Here is an 18,294-nt window from a genome sequence, read left to right as displayed (position 1 = left end):
GATGCTCTTACTGGCTGCAAATCACATCATAAATACCCAGATTGGCTGTTTTAAAACATAAACATAAGGATACAAATCGTATCAATAATGTTGCACTTTATGTCATAACTTGGCCTTATTCTTTAGGAACCGTGTCAAGATTTATGTGTGTTGATTACATTAAGTTGGCATTATGCCATATTTGATAATCTCAAAGTACTTCTGTTTACCACATTACTTTAGGTAAATTACCTTGTAAGCATGCAATAGAGCTGAGAAATCCTACAACATTTAAGATGCTTTTTGCTTCTTTTTTATGACCCGGGAAAAAAAGGACTAAGAAAATATATGTAGGGGGAAAAAAGTGATTTCTTGTTATGGTTTTCCTAATGGCCAGGAGCTCTCCATGCTCTATTCTAATAATGGAAAAGACTCTGGGGGTGGTGGCTTCCAGACGTTTCCATGAGCCCAGAAGTTTCAGAAACCCAGCTGGCTCTAGCCCCTGAAAGAGATGTCCCTCTTGGAAGATAAAAAGCTCAGGCAGTGCCCCATCTGTGCCATTCAAGGTGTAGATTTAACTTTTCACTGTGCCACCCTTTGGTTCAAGTTGGGATGCCTTTCCTCATCCCTCATGAAATGTGCAGATTCCCTATGTGGATTAGATCTTGAATAGAGGCAGCTGACAGAGTCCCCAGGAAGTGACCTCCTTTCAGAATGCAAAGGAGTCAACTATTTTGAGAGAGAAAATAATTTTTACTCATATATGAAAATTTCACATCTCTGCCCTCTATACTACACTTTGGCATGTCAAACTCTAACACGTGCTACCTCCTTCCACCTAAGTACTTGTGAGATGGTCGGGTATGACAGTCAATGAAAGAAATGGTAAGAGCTAAATGTGGTTAAGACAGAGGCATTAGAAGTGCTAAGGACAGGATGATGATAAAGTAGACATTTTTTTTTTTTTAAAGGAAGACTAACTAGTTCTAGATGACTGGGTACAGAGGTTAAGGAAGAAAGTGAAGAAAAAAGTGAATTTCTAGTTTGGGTACTGGTTTGGATATCAAGAGGATGGTGATTCTAAAACAAGGACAGGTTATAAAATAAGGAAAAATGAAAGAGAAAAAAGTCCTAGATCCAGGAAAGCCGAACACTTTTCTCAAAATGACAAATAAATTCAAGGCTTCTCCTCCCTTCTTTCTATCTGAAGTGAAATTCTGAGGAAGCCCAGCAAAAATTGTATTTACTTTATTGAATGATAAACCTGTCCTCATGTTAGGGTATAGGTTCTCCCTTCTCTTTCCTTCTCTTTCCCTACATCTCTTCCTCTCTGTTCCATTTAACCTGCCATACCGGTGAGGGGTCCCTTACAGCTGAAGGGTCTTCTTATACCTCACCTACCACTAAATTTTATGGTCTCTCAAGTTATAAAAATAAAATATGTCCTAGGTATAGTATATTCTTAGAAGCTCCATCCTAGTCCAGGCCCTTGGAGGCTTAAGGCTTGCTGATTAAAGCAGTCCCTTTGCTGACTTCCTTTCACTCATTTTACTTTCTTCCCCATGGTTATAATCATAACACTTTTTTGCTCAAGATTTTCAATGGCTCTTAATGATCATCCAGCCTCAGACGCATGGCCTGCTTTTGACAGCCCTCCATATATTGTCTCCCCCTGGCACCTGAGTCTCATTGGTGCCCTGACTGGCCCGTGAGCACACTGTTCTCCCCTGTGCCTCTTTTTCATCCTCTCTGCTCACCTAATTCTCCTGTCCTTTCAGAACCGTGTCTAAAGCCATCTCCACAAATCCTACCTCCGACAGGCCACTCCTCACTGGTAAGGGTGTATTACAGTATTTAAACATTTAAGTCATGCTCTTTGACGTGGTACATCCCACATTACTGAAGACAGACTCTGAAGACAGCAGTCAAGTGATGTGATTATCAGCTGGTCCCATCGTCCGTTCCAGCAGTGACCCTGTAACCAAACCATACATTCTGCTTTGTATCCCCTGAAAGTTTCCCAACAAGACTGTTACCTCCTGGTCTAGTACAGAATTCTTGACATAGATAACACGCAATAGATCTCCTTAAATAACTATCTAAAATGACAGCTTACTTTATTTCTGTACATCTTGAAGTGATTCATAGAGAGGGAGCTCTCAGAGAAGAATCCGTAGTTAGAATCTTTAAAGGAAGAGGGTGCGGTATTTGCAATCACGAGTCATTAGTAAAATGGCACTCCAAGTGGCTCCCTAAAAGGCACGACTTATTCTAATTGGACATATTCAAAATCAGGTGATGTCTATGAACTGCTGCTCACCCCTCTGCTTTGCCTGCTTCCCTCTCAGTGCAGGTGTCTTTTGGAAGTGGAAAGGCTCCCAAGGCCAACTTACAGAGGGACATAAGGTCCCCCTGAGACATCTTCCTCATCTTATCAAGAGCGTTGTGCCATAGACCTGGAAACCGTAAATATAAACTGAGAAAATCTAAGTGAAGGGCAGTATTTCATTATCTTTAGTTTTCCATAGGATTTAACCCATTTCTAGAAGACGGAATGAATCCAATTGATGTAATATATAATTGCAAAATCAGATCCATAATTATAAGACTCTGGGGCCCCAAAATTCCTAACCACAGTGAGAGGACTTTTTGTAAGAGTGACCTCTTGCAGTCTGCCTGCAATGTTGCATTTTGAACCAGAGTCAAAATGTAGGTACTAAAATCTCTCTCAGATGAATATTCCATTTAAACGGCCAAAGTACCAAGTCACTGCTATAAGAAAGCAAATAAACAAACAAAAAGACCCTTAGTCCCCTGTACTTCAAAGCCAGACATCCTTGTGAGTACAAAAGTCTGTACAGCCTTAGTGAGCTGGAACCAGCCTAGCCCGGCAGAGCCCCACGCTAGTGCTGCAAGAAATTCAAGCCCATCATTCCTGCTCCAAACACATCCCCTGGGCGGATGGAGATGCAGTCACATTTCAGGGGTGAGTGTCCTTGAACAGGATCTGCTCTGTTTTAATAACTCTACTTTGTCCTACCCTAATTAAGTCACAACAAACTCTCGTCTTTTGTCAGAATGATTTTCAAAAGTAAACATATGACCTGGCACCTTTCAGTAACCCCGTTATCCAATGACAATATAGTTAAGAACCAGGAAGCCCATGTTCTCTGGTAGTCCCAAAGTTCAGACCAGTCCAAACACTAGAACATCATTATGAGAAAAACTTCGTTAGACTTTCCTTCTGCACTTGATTGCTCTGAATCTGCCCACAAGTAGGATCAATGGTCTGGTTTTTAAGTTCATGAGAGTCTGGAAACAAAATTACAAGAGAAAGGAGCAATATCTATGGGTGCAAACTCTAAGAGCAAAAGAAGGGGAAAAAATGGCGCTATGCTAAAAAGCCTGCCAAATTTAAAAATGAATTTGCATAAAATGCCATTTGGCACTGGGCCACAGCATCAGACACTCCAACAGGTGTGGGGGCAGTGACGGGTCCATCCTGCATGTTGTCACAACTAAGGTTCATGACGAGGACCCTAACTCCCAGGGAAAGACTACAGGAGGTTTGATATATAGTCCTCAATCAGATAAGGTGGGGAAAAGAGTGATGTAGATTCCCAAAAGAAAATCCTACAAAAAAGGTTTGGGTGTATAAAGAATTCAGAATTAAGCTGAAGAATCTAGCTCTGAAGAATTACATCTCTTTCCTCACAGGTCTGATTTGTAACTGGAACTTATTTTTGATGGAAACAGGCCCAGGGCCAATTCAGCAACAGCCACACTTCAGCCCCTTTCCAGCTCTGTCAGTGCAGGTGGCTCCTGTTTGAACGGATTCTTCCCCACCCATAGTGTTTCCACTGCTTTCTGTCCAGCCAGGCAAGCAAGTCTGCGCATCCTTCATGGTCCAGGTCAGGATTCCCTCCCCAACCTGGTGGGGTCCGGGCCACCCCAGCCATCCCCATGGTGGGGCCTCTGGAAATAGGGATCCCTGCTCATCAAAGGGTCCTGACAGGTCACTGTTACCTCATCTTCCCCACCTAAAAATGTATGTTGAAGGAGCAATTTAATTTGCTAGATTGAAAACTGTTATTTAAATTTCCTGCCCGGCATACATTTTTGAGCTTCATCTCCATCTGTTTTTATCTTCTCTCCTTTTCTTCTCAGCTCATCTTCCCATCTGCTCACATCAGCTCAATGTACCTAGGAAGTCACCCACACCGGGGTTCTGGTGGGTGGGGAGCGGAGACGGGGTTCCTGAAAAAGAGTACCTCGTTCAGCTATTAACCAGGACCCAACTTCTTGAACCTTTTGGAAATTTGCTTTCTTTTTAGATTTTCTCATTTACATTTTTATCTTGGATTTAACATGTTTGAATTTTTCTCCATTGTGTTCTTGTATCCTAAATGGGTTTTGTTGATGTTATTATTTTATTCCAAATCTGCTTCTATTTGGTTCTGCTGGAAGACTCCAGAGGCTGCGGTCTCTATTTCTTATAGTGAACAGGCTCCATTCCTTAATCTGTAAGAAGTCTCTTTTTGGCTTTTGTGGCCCATTCATTACCTCTTTATTAGATCTATTTCTGACTGCAAGCGATGATCTTTCCAACGTAACTATTTTTCCCCCAGTGTCATTGCCTCATAACTTGCCTTTTGGTCTGGCTGCTTCTAGCTGGCTAAGGTCTTCAGTATACTCCCCTTGAATTACCAACATTTCCAAGAATTACTGACTTCCTAACTGCAACACCAAGACAAAGACCCCACAAATCATATTCACCTACGTTTGTATTATGTCACCAAAAGGAAAGTTAATGTCATAATGAGTTTCCTCATGTGAATATCCCAGAGGCTAAAAGGGGCACTATTTGTTACAGGAAAACAACTGGTTTTCTCAGTCAGATCTTCAGTGAAGTTAATACCATCACTCATTACAGGCTATCATTCATTCATCCATCCATTCATTCATTCCAACCAATATCTATTTAAGGAGTACTTAGGTTTTGCGAACTGTTCCAGGTACTGGGAATGTGAGAGTGAATAGAACAGATGGTTCCTGCTCTCATGGAGTTTATGGTTTGCTGAGGCAGGGCCATGCAATCAACAATTTTGTGTACACACACACATGTGCGTGCGCATCTGGACATGCACACACACGTGTACACAGATCACAATATGCTCTAAAAGAAAAAAAAACAAAATTAAACTGAGTGAAGGGAAAGAGAAACGTTCAAATGTTTTAGTTTGGAACTGCTGTGGAGAAGAATGAAAGCTGTGCACCATCTTGGTATCTAAGAAAACCCGAACAACATTTGGCTTGGGCAGGATCTGCTTTTCCAACCCATCACTTTGGCCTGCCCATTTCTGTGTCAGTTCTGGTTGGGAATGAGTATGTCAACCAGGCAGCAAAGGGCATGAACACAATGCCCATCACAATGCCCAACAGCTCCTCTGCTTGCCTCCACAAAGCACGTGACTCAGGAAAGAGCACCATCTTTGTCTGCTCTTCTCCAGCTTATAAAGATGGACAAGCACAGAGCCAGTTGTTCAAAACACTCGATGCTGTTTCTGACGTTCCCGAAACTAGAATCAGACTCTAAGCATTTGAAATTAAAAAAAAAAAAAAAAAAGGCTTCCTTTTCTTTTAAAGTGCCCCTGAGACTGTATGGTGGTAACTGTTCAACATAGCCACCCTTCTTAGAAATGGAGGTCATTTAAACAACTTTATTTCCTAGAGATCAATGCAACCTTTCTTTCAACACAGGAGAAAATTGATTAGAGTTCTTTGTTCACAGTTGGATATACATTATTCTTGCTGCCAGTTCTTAGGGACTCTTTCCTTTTGTAGTTTCTGAGGGCAAATCCCATTAGTACCCAAGTGCTGGGATCCTTCTTTAGGACCTGATGTTCACCCCAAATCTCTCTTTTCCCGTAAGAGTTATTTTGTTTACTGGCATTACAGGAACATTTCATAAAACATAACAAACCAAGAATGACGCAGCTACTGTGAGAACATGTCACACTGTGTATAGAACTATAATAAATTGTCCACTAATGCATTTATGAGGGTGCTTAAGAAACAGCATTTTAAAAGGTACTGCAAATACTCAAATGACCAGAAACTTTAAAAGTCACGCAAAATAAATTAGGATAAAAAGAAAAAAAAATCTTCCAAATGTGATAGGAAGAATTATTTTCCTCTGAAGAGTATTATTAAGAAATGAAAATGTTGGGATAAGAAGAAACAATTAGTTTGAGCAATAGAAAAATATTTCTTAACAAAGAGATGGATGATGCCTAATTTTATATATTTCAAAATCAGTCAAGAAGAGAATACAAGGTAAAAACACTCAGCAATGCTTTCTGCCTTGGAAGAAAAATATAATCAGTGACACATTAAGTTCTTCTTAACGAATCTATATGATTCTGGTAATGGGAAATGTTCCTCCCAGTTCTGTTGCTACAATATTCTTCTCTCTTCCACCACTTAGTTCTCCCGGTCCTGTAGTTCTCAAATTGTGTTCCTTCAAGTTTCAGGGTCCACAAGACATATATCCAGGATAATTAATGTCTTAACCCTCAGAAATAATCCTAAGAGGCCAAACAATCTCACTTTTACAGATAAAACCATGTAGGTTGAGAGAGATGAAGTGTCTTGCCTAAGGCCACAGAGTGGTTGACCCAGGATCTGACTCCATATTCCTCTGATAGCATATATTCTGACCTTCTCGAATGACCCTGAATTTAAAAACAAACCAGATGTCTATGGTGAAGACTGAATAAAGTGGGTTCCCTTACTTTGGCCTGGGTGTGAGCCAGTCTAGGGACATTAAGGAATGATGAAATGAAATATAAAGGTTGTGACTTGGAGAAGGGACCTTCCTATAGATCAGGATAGTTGCTGATTTTCTAGAAAGGCTAACATAACTGCCAGCCATGGAGTCCCTCCTGCCAAGTTGTCGGCCCTCTTAAACTTGAATGCATCTTTTAACCTAGAGAAGCGCTTTGGAAACGCCTAGGAGTACAAAAAAAGAGTTAAGAATTAAAGGCCCAGGGGATGCCTGAGTGGCTCTGTTGGTTGGGTGGTTGCCTTTTGGCTCAGGTCACGATCCCAGGGTCCTGGGATCAAGCTCCACATCGGGCTCCCAGCTCAGTGGGGAGCCTGCTTCTCCCTCTCCCTCTGCTGCTCACCCTGCTGTGCTCTCCCTCATCAAATAAATAAATGAAATCTTAAAAAAAAAAAAAAAAAAAGAACTGAAGACCCATAAAATACATGAAATCTGATTAGGACACACACCTTAGACACACCTTCCTAGATACACTGATGACATCAACTTTAACTGGTTATTATTCAAAGAAGGAGCAACTAAATTTCTGTTCAGTCTGTGACCTCTCCAAAACATTTTTGTCTCTGGTCTCCCAAAGACTGGATACCGGGAGAGAGCGAAGGAGCTCCATAAAGAGAATAGAAGTATCCCATGGCTGCCGTCTTCTTTTCTCCCTTCCTTTGCCTTCTAGTATTTTATCTTAGAGAAATGACAGTAACACTTCAGTGATTTCTTTTATAAATGCCTGTCGTCTGCTAAGATGCAATTACAGGGACCTTTCCCGATTTTCAAAGTAGGTACTGTCATCGGAGCCTGAAAGAATGTCTGCCAAGATCTGTGAGCAAAGGAAGATGAGGTTACATGGACATTTCAAGGTCCTTTCTCACCAAAAGGAGATCGAATAACCTGCTGGAGGCAGGATAATCCTGAACTTCAGCTTCCTTCTCCCCAGCAGAGCTGCTGAGTGGCTCTCATTCGCGTGCTCTTCCCTAGCCAGCCTCTCCTCCTTCTCTCGTCTTCTTTCCTTTCCATTTCTTCCTCTTCGGGCTTGTTTTATGCTGCAAAACCTCACTAATTTGCAACCCACTGAGTCAAACTTTGTGATCCCTTGGACAAGGCTTTGCTCTTCTTTTTAACGTTAACTTTGAGAAAGATATGTTGACTTACAATGTGAATCAGTGGTGATCAGAACCTCTGCACATCAGATTCTCCCAGAAAGGTGGGCCCCACCTGATTCAGTGGGTCTGGGGTGGGGCTCTGTAAACTGCATTTTTAACCAGTCCCAACCAAAGCTGCTGGCCTGGGACTATAACCTGACGCCTCTGATATAAATAAATGGGGAAACAAAGAAGACCAATTAATCCAGTCAATAACATTGTTTTTAATTCCATTTGCCTATAGATATGCTTCATTAACTTTAACTAAGTCGATGCTCTTTAGGCAAAACATAGGAAGAGAACTCTGAAAGGGGAGTCAAAAGTCCAAGTCTGGCTCCACATGAACTTGGCAGATGAACTTGAACCAACTGGGCTTCAGTTTCCTTATATGCTATTCTTAAAGAGGCAGGCCAGGTTGTCCCTGCTGCACCAGTATTCTATGACTATATAGGAATATACGTTGAAGAGGAACCTGGGTGGCTCAGTGGATTAAACGTCTGCCTTCAGCTCAGGTCATGATCCGGGGGTCCCGGGATCAAGCCCTGCATCTGGCTCCCTACTCAGCGGGGAGTCTGCTTCTCCCTCTGCCTCTGCCCCTCTGCCTGCTTATGTTCACTCTCTCTCTTTCTCTCAAAGAAATAAATAAAATCTTTAAAAACTATATACACTGAAAAGTCACAAAACATCACTTATTCAAGACTTGCACAACTCAAATAATAATTAACACTTAGCCACCAACAGACAAGTGGACAAGAAAGTATCTCTCTCTCTGTCTATCTATACAATGAAATATAGCATAGCCACACAAAGGGTGAGACCATGCCATTTGCAACAAAGTGGATAGACTAGAGGATATTCTGCTAAGTGAAATAAATCAGACTGAGGAAGATAAACTTCATATGATTTCACTCACATAAGGAACCAAAAAAAATAAAAAATAAAAAAACCCACAAATGAATAAAAAGCAGAATCAGAACTATAAATACAGAGAACATACTGATAGTCGCCACAGGGGTACCAGGGTGGCAAAATGGTGATGAGGAGTGAAAAGCAGAGGCTTCCAGCTGTGGAATGAGTAAATCACAGGGACAAAAGACACAGCACAGGGAATAGAGTCAATAGTACTGTAATAACTTGTATGATGATGATGACTCTTCTGTAGATGCGAGCTACACATGTGGGGAGCATAACGTATAAGCTTCTTGAATCACTATGTTGTATACCTGAAACTGATATACCATTGCATGTCAATTATACTCAAATACAAAAATTTTTTAAAAACTAACACTTGCTTCCCTTGAATTAACATGAACCAGTGAGATTGTATCATCTCTCCTCTCTATGGAGGAAAGCTTTACAGATGATCCTAACTCTTCCACTTCTTCTCTGGTTCCACTCACCTTCCTGAGACGGGCAACTCCCTATACTACAGGTGGACATGTGAGGAAGCCTGCTTTTCTCCCTAACTGCAAACCCAGGACTTGCATTAACATTAAAAAAGAATGATGTACTGAGAGTCTGCCTTTCAAAAAACCCTGTACTAGAGGCCTCGTGAAGGACAGAGGCCTCAACTCCTTTTTGGGCCACTGATTAGCTCGATACTAGGGGATAGAAGGCATTTGACCCGGGTCTTAAAGGACAGGTAGAATTCTGATGGGCAGAGAGGAGAAAGGGCAAGCCAGGCAGAGGGACTAGCATGACAGGTGCATGAAGGTACCTGCTAAGTCTCTCCTCGCCCCTCCTCCCTTCACCTTCCTAGCACACGTGTTCAGACTTTCTCTTCACTAAGGAACTGTGACATTTCAAGAACAGGATTCCATCTTGTCTTTATTCCATGTACTTAGCACCGTGTCTGGCACAATTAATTAAACAATTATACTTACTTAATATTGGTTGAACTGAACCCATCCGATTCTATAATACAGCTCTGTGTGAATGAAATAATTGAGCAAGTATATATATGAAAAACTTAAACTCTTAAGTCCCATAAAAATGTAGGTTTCTAGCTCTTATGATTAGAATTAAGGTCTTAAACGGTAAGCCAATGAGTTTAGACTTTACTGAGAGGACAACTGGGTGCTAGCAGGTTTCTGGGAAGAAAGTTGAATTGGTGGTGTGTAAGGGTGGGCTAAAGGAGCGCTGTTTGAAGGACAATACAAATTAAAGACCACTGCACCTACTATGAAAAAAAGAATGAAGATGGGAATCTGGATGGGGTCTACTGGAACAGGAAGGAAGATAGTAAGTGAATCGTATACAGAGGGACCTGAAGTCCAGTCATATCACCCTTTCTCAATAAAGAAAATATGCAAAACAGATTTCCTGGTGAAATGTTATGATAACCAAGGTGTTTAAGAAGCATTTTTAGAGTATCAACTCTAGAAGCTTTCTCAAAATTCCCCATCAGTGGCAGGATATTGGTCATAGTTACTGCACCCAAGCACTGAAAGTGATGTTGGCTACGTGCATCTGAATGAGACAGCGGCTTTCACGCTCCTACCACTGGAACAGAAATGACTTTGGCAGTGTGGTAGAGAGGGAGTTGTAACTTGCCCTATGCCCATGTTCATCAAGTTTTCAAAACATTGTTGCTAATGTCCATTTACAAGAAAACAAAGGGGATACAGGAACAAGTTAAATGTCACCCTAAGGGAGCAAAGAGATCATTCAAAGTTAGGTACATTTTATTGGACAGCTGCACTGATTTCTACAAGTCAACGGAGGAGATAAAAATGGGTAGGGTGATTAAAGACTTAGGGGACAGAACAACCAAACGTTAATGTGTGGACCTTGTCTGAATCTTGATTGAAGCAGCCCAACTGTTCAAAGACCTTTCTGGAAAGGACAATCAAAGCACCTTGAATATGGATTGGACATTAGGTTACATCACAGAATTATGGTCAGTTTTGTGAGGTATGAAATTAGCACTATGGGTAGGGAAGAACATATCCATATTTTCTAGAATGCATACTGATTGTACAGAGTTCAATGAAATATCTCTATTGGATTTGAAATGCTTTAACAAAGAAGGTATAAATGAAGCAAACTTGGCAAAATCTTGATAACTGTTGAATCTCAGTAATAGAGATATGTGTGCATTATACTGTTATTCTTTCCCCTTTTGTGTTTGAAAAATTTCATGATAAAACCTTTTTTAAAAGAGAAGGCTCATTTGTAAAAAAAAAAAATACCTACATCTTATAATGGCAATAACAAAGGAATACTATTATTCCTTCATTATTCCATTGAGGAACTGAACTCAATTAAAAAAAAATACATTAAAAAAAAATCAAATGCCATCTTTAACCCAGGTTCCATGACATAGGTTTGAATGTTCACTCAGATCCTAGGTCCAGCCACCTCCTTCCACACAAATTAAATGTATGGAATGAGTGACGTGGGTCTCAGAGTATTTATACTTAGGACACATGACAAGAATTTAGGAGAATATTCATTCGCTTCATTTATTCATTTTTCACTTCTTCAATCAGCTAATATTTACCAAGGGCCTACTCGACTCCAAGCACTGTGTTAGCTGCTGGGGAGCTGCTAATATGCAGGGGAGGCAGGCATTATAAAATAAATACACCCAGAAATATAATTACAAAATAGTAAGTGCTGTGACGGGAACAGGGGTGACATATCTGTGACTGTGGGGGCAGGGCAGGGCTCTCTAGGATGGGGACAATGAAGTTGAGGCCTGGAAATAACCAATGATAGATACAGTCAGAGAAGGCATCAAGGCAGAAGAGAATGGGAGTGGGGAGCACTGGGGTTGTAGGAATTCATAGAAGTAGAGAAGAGAGGACACTTGAGAGTGGCTCACTCCCTCTGGCCAACCACTGCCTGGTACTTCCCTCTATCCCTCTACCCATCTTTACCCTCCTGCAGGGCACTGATCTCCCACTGATCACACATTATATATTGGTTTTCTACCTAGCTCCCCACTGCAAGGGCAGCAAGGCCCAAGTGCAGCAAGGGCAAAGAATTTGTTTTATTCCTTTTGTATCCTCTCCTTCTAGCTTATACTCAATAAATATTTGCTGCATTAAGGAGTAAGGAAGCATGAAGATCTATAAGGTCATGAATTGTCTTCAGCTTAGAAGCCCGACATCAAACCAAGACTCACATTAAGTCTATTGAGAGAGCTATTTCTGCAACCAAGCAAGATGCTGACAAATGAAGCAATCTGCCCAGGAGTAGAATATAGTATCATGGATGACAGCATGTCATTTCAGTAGAGAACGTGGTTATTGGTGTGTTGAGCATGTCTGGCTTATAAAATCTCAAAAGCAGTTTGTCAAAGTGGGGCTTGTGACCCATTACTCGATCATCAAACCTATTTCCTGGGTGCTAACCAGGATGAGTTCAATGAGATAGAATAGAAAACCACAGAAGAGAAAATAGCAGGGTGATGACCTCCTGCACAGTGAGGGTAATTATGCATTACTTACAAAACTTCTGTTTTCAGTCTCTGTCTGCACCTACACATATGTATGGGGTATGTGTTTGGGGTCAAAATGCAAAATGTGCTTTTTTCTGTGGGTCCTGCTCAAAAAGGTGCTAGAGACTGTTGGAACAGCAGTCGCTCGCAAACCATTATCTGGGCATTAGACATTACCCCAAATGACAAGCCCGGCTTCCCGAGCCATTTTATTAGAATCGTACTGAAGCTGGGCATCAAAGGAGAGAGAACACAGTCTCTGAAAGAAGTTTTTGTCACTGTACTAGTGGAAGCATTACACAGGAACCCAACCTAAAGGGACAACAAGGACAGAGCAGACTTGATGTGCAGTGACGGCCACCAGGAACGGTGCCAAAAGCTGCCATATTTTGACAAATGAAGGTCATAAAGCAAAGTTTTAGCTATTCCCCTGCAGGATCCCCTTTCAGATTACATGATGAATGCAGTGACCTGAAGGGGAGTCTAGTCCTACATATGTCTTTGTTAATAAAGAATGCATTATTTTATTATAAAATTATATTTTATAAAATGCATACACACAGTTATAATATGCATTGCAGTATGCATTCTGTAAGATAATATATATGCATACATATGCATACAATAATATATATACCTAAATATGATATAGACATTATATCTGTGCATTATGTAATATACATGGCAACACAAGATACATTTCCAACATCTATAGTAAAGGAAGAACTTCCATTCCAGGGTATACAGCATAAGCTCATTCAGTGTTTGTTAAATACATTAACTGAATAAGTGAAATCCTTTAGAGTTTAGTTAGTTTTTTATTTTGTCAACAACAAAACATTTATTAAATTACTGGTTCATATGTACTTATTTACTTTGATAACAGTTCATTTAATAAAAAAAGATTTTAAGTTTCACTAGATTCTTAAATACTTACATAAATGTACAATGACTATATAAAATTCACTTGATACATGCCTACCTGAAATTTATAATCTGAGGCAGTGAGATGGTGATAAATCTATGAACTCACAGAAACATATTTGTTGTTACTGACCTCTTATAAAAATTAAGTTTATCTACTGGGAGCAAGAAAGGCAGTAAGTAAAAAGGAGCTAAGATGGCTGCCAGATCATGGGAGTGGTCCATTCAGTGGAAACATAGTAAGGGTTAGTAACGTATCCAAGAGATATCAAACAACAAAAATACTAAGTAGTTCACATAAGCCCTATTATGATGCAGCATTTTTTCCAAATACATGAAACTGTAAGTTTTATCATTAAATTTGTACACTTATTATACATCAACAACAAGAAAATCTCTTAGAGGATAAAAAAAGTTTTTAACACACTCTCAACTTTTTAAACCACAGAGTAAGGAGTAAATTAATGACTAATAGAGATTTCATTCCCAGAAACAGAATGGCATCATATGCAAATATCTAATAGTTTCATTAGAGATAGTGCAGAAGAATAATTAACAAGTAATTAAATCTCACAAATCATTAATAAACAAAATGTTTCTTCTCTATCAGAGCAATATGTTGTGCCTGTACCATTTACAAATTAACTTTTCCTACCTTCATTAAATAGAAAGTTAAACAGTCGATATCCAAGATGCATGTAATTAACCCTGTGTCATGGAAGTCTCCTCTCATTAATTTTTCTGAACTCTTGTACAATATTGCTTACAAGGTTATGCTAGAACTAATGTAACCAGACTAGTACTCTGATAAAGGAAAAGCAGAGGCATGCAGCTTGGACCCATTTAATGTTGGTTAACCCATAATATCCTGTTTTATTAATTTAGAAACAATAAAAGAAAACAGTGTATTTGTATGTGTTAAAGAAGGCTAAGCCAAAAGCAAAGGGGAAAACTGCCTCAGGCTTATTTTAATGCTTTAAACAAAATAATTGAGTATTTACATTAATGTTTAGAAGAAATCAAGCATAAATCCTACTTCTGCTGTAATAGAAAATGCAATGGTATTACCTATTTTCCAAATACACATTAAGCTACTTTTATAGATGGCAATTTTGCAGCACAGATAGTTGTACTGAATCTTTTAGTGAAACTTCAGCGCACAGAAAAATCCCATGACATCACAGCCTGTTGTCCCATAGACTAATATACAAAAATCACCTCTGAAATACCACAATTCCAAACAGAAACTTAAAAAGCATTATTCCTGCCTCTGAACGGTGACATTGTAAGTAAATCCCCACATGCAGATGTAATTAGCAACCCCCCCACCTCCATCCATTGAAACCTTTAAGAGAACCTTCCCTACATTCAGCATTTAACAACCAATGATCCACGCTATACATGTCCCCAGCCTTTCATACCTACCAAGCCCTTTTATGAAGCTGATCACACAGGATCGTCTCCAACAGGCTGTTGTAATCTCCATGAGCCTGAAAAGGAACCCAAACGAATAGTCTGGAACTGCTACACAGACTATGTTCCAAAGCAAAAAAACATAATGACGGACTCCATGATTCCGTTGCTCCCTGGCACCATAAGTGTCTCAGCCACAAGGTAGGGCTCTCTTATTTTTGGCCAAGGTGTATTTTTAGTCAGGTGCTGAAGACCTACAGTAGAAGACAAACTAAAACAGGCCTTCCGTCCAGGGCAGACTCTTCATACCAATGGGACAATTTTTAGCTGCACAGTAAGACAGTGACCTACAACTCACAGAGTGCCCGTATGTCTATATTTATCCACGAGAACATACTATGCTGACAGATTAGTAAAGCTGCTCAAAGCACTCCAGGAACATGAGCCCGACCCACACGGCTCGCCATAAACAGTCCATGCATACCGAACGCACGCGCTACCCACGGATCTAGCTCGCTGGTGCTGTTGTGTTCTGTGATTGAAGAAATGTAAGAGCAGAGATAACTCGGGGCGGGTGATAAACCATTGCTTTGGGAACTAGGAGCTCTTGGCCACAAGCACAAACAGCTTTAAACAGCTTAAATTCTTACAGACAAAACCAATAGCAGAGAATCCCCATGTGAAGCCAAGAGTCAGTGAGAAACCATACACCCATAAGGAAAAACGAAACACTGAACATCTGTTGATACAACCAGTAAAGAAAAGCAATTGCTTTTAAATCCTAAGTTCTAATATTTTAAAAGCACAGCCTAAATCAACTGGTTAAAAAAGCTTCATTTCTAAGACCAAGAAGGAACCACTATTTATTGGTGAACATTAAGTATCTCACCCCCAAAAGAAAGCAGGTTTAGACCAGTGAAGAGACTGAGAAAGAAACCTGCAAAGTTACTTAAAAACAAAAGTGTAACTCATTGATCCTTCGGTGGGCATTATTTCTGACAGACTGTTTTCTGTGAGGGTCAATGAAAATCTATGTCTTCACTAACACAGCGAAGAGCATGAAACCCAAGTAATTTTCTTTTTTTTTTCACTTTACTAACTTTTATTTATTTTTTTAATTTATTTTTTATTTATTTTCAGCATAACAGTATTCCTTATTTTTGTACCACACCCAGTGCTCCATGCAATCTGTGCCCTCTATAATACCCACCACCTGGTACCCCAACCTCCCACCGACTCGCCAATTCAAACCCCTCAGATTGTTTTTTAGAGTCCATAGTCTCTCATGGTTCACCTCCCCTTCCAATTTCCCCCAACTCCCTTCTCCTCTCTAACTCCCCATGTCCTCCATGCTATTTGTTATGCTCCACAAATAAGTAAAACCATATGATAATTGACTCTCTCTGCTTGACTTATTTCACTCAGCATAATTTCTTCCAGTCCATCCATGTTGCTACAAAAGTTGGGTATTCATCCTTTCTGGTGGAGGTATAATACTCCATTGTGTATATGGACCACATCTTCCTTATCCACAGAAGTAGTGAAAAGAAGGGCCATCTGTACCCCAATGTTTATAGCAGCAATGGCCACGGTCACCAAATTAAGCCTCCATGTTGCATCACCACTTCCTCATATCAGGGAGATCATATGATAGTTGTCTTTCTCTGCTTGACTTATTTCACTAAGCATGATACGCTCTAGTTCCATCCATGTTGTTGCAAATGGCAAGATTTCATTTCTTTTGATGGCTGCATAGTATTCCATTGTGTATATATACCACATCTTCTTGATCCATTCATCTGTTGATGGACAGCTAGGTTCCCAAGTAATTTTCTATTCTTGATTTACTCAGGGTCACCGAAGGCGTTCTTTAGCGATAGAGGTTGGAATTGCAAAATAGCACAGGATGGGGAATTGCCTGATGAACTGAAGCCTTTTATAGGAAGGAGGAACACGTCCAAATGACCCACATGAACACTTCAGGTGAGCAAAGACGCCAGCAAAGATGCCCCAAGGCACCACTGAGTCTCCCACATTCGGGCTTTCTAACCTTTTTTAAAGAGTTGGCTGCTGGGCACATGTGGCATTTGGTTTATGTTTTACTAAAAGGGGTCCACACAATTCTAATCCAAGAGTGTGCCTAGGGAGATATCTGTGTTTTCAGCAACAAGGATTCTTTTTCAAGTCTCTTCTTTTCACATCTAAACTGGAATCAAGACTTGACTGAAAATTTGCACTTTGTCAGCTTCCAATCTCTGGTGCTATTATTAGACCAGCCTTCCAAATGATGGGACTGTCATTCAATTAAAAGAACATGACTTCAGGCAGCCTCATAGGAATATGAAAAGAAGTATTTGTCATTTTATTTCTCACTCTTTTTACAGACGCCCCTTACCAAACAACATCAAAGGGAAGTGGGGGGAAGAAAAGGCAGAAAAGAGAATATTAATGGGGCACTGAACTGGATTCAAGTACTCTGCTAGGCCCTTTTCACATACCCTTTCACACAGGCCTCACAGCCACCTGAAAATGTAGGCATTACATCTCCCTCTTAGAGGTGATGGAAAGGAATCAAAATCAGATTGCCCGAGGTCATTCAGATGCAGGTTTGTCAGACTCTCAGGGTCACTGCATTTAATTTTTATTCTAGTACTTCCCTTAATATGAATTGGAACGTCTTTATTTCATTCTAATTTTTTCCTCCTTTTTTATGAATTTAAATTTTGTTAGTTAACATACAGTGGAATATTGGTGTCTGGAGGAGAATTCCGTGATTCATCACCTACATACAACACCCAGTGCTCACAAGTGCCCTCTGTAATCCCCATCTCCCATCTAGCCCATCCCCCATCCACCTCCCTCCACCAACCCTCAGTTTGTTCTTTAAACTTAAGGTCTCTTATGCCTTGTTTTTCCCTCTCCTTTTTCTCTTTTCCCCTTTCCCATATGCTCATCTGTTTTCTTTCTTAAATTCTACATATGAGTGAGATCATATGATATTTTTCTCTGATTTATTTTATTAACATAATACATTCTAGCTCCATCCACACCATTGCCAATAGCAAGACAGCTAAACTATGGAGAGAGCCCAAAAGTCCATCAACTGATGAATGGATAAAGAAGATGTGGCATGTATATATATATGTATTTACGCGCGCACACACACACACACACACGCACGCATGCACGGAACTGGAACTTCTAAGCAGCATATTTGTCTTCGCATACATTTAAGAGCAGCCCTCAAATAATCTTTTTTATTTAATCCAGAAATTTCGCTTATTCAAAACCCAGCTGAATTCCATAGATTACAGCCTTATTTGCTGCCCTCCATGGTCTACTTGCTCCTCTGTGATAGCCAGGCATGTACCGGTTTGGGGGAGCATCCTTAGGGCATAAACAACGTTATTCTCATCTTTGGGCCCCTAGTGTCTAGAAAAAGTTGAATCAGTGAATAATCAAAGGCATCCTTATAGTCTAAACAGATGGCATAAAGTTCTTCTATTAAAGCTCAGAGTTTTTTGTGCCTAAGAGTTCCCATCTCACCTCATCCG

General features: G+C 40.2%; 1 protein-coding gene across 3 annotated transcripts in view; it reads right to left on the bottom strand.

The window, feature by feature from the left end:
- FRY (FRY microtubule binding protein) overlaps positions 1-18,294 on the bottom strand; it is a 439,393-nt gene that overhangs the window by 213,948 nt on the left and 207,151 nt on the right. The gene's annotated exons all lie outside the window — the stretch shown is intronic.

Source organism: Mustela nigripes, chromosome 15, assembly GCF_022355385.1.
Source record: "Mustela nigripes isolate SB6536 chromosome 15, MUSNIG.SB6536, whole genome shotgun sequence".
Classification (NCBI taxonomy): domain Eukaryota; kingdom Metazoa; phylum Chordata; class Mammalia; order Carnivora; family Mustelidae; genus Mustela; species Mustela nigripes.
The sequence above is the reverse complement of the archived record's forward strand: the minus strand, read 5'-3'. Positions and strand labels throughout refer to the sequence as shown.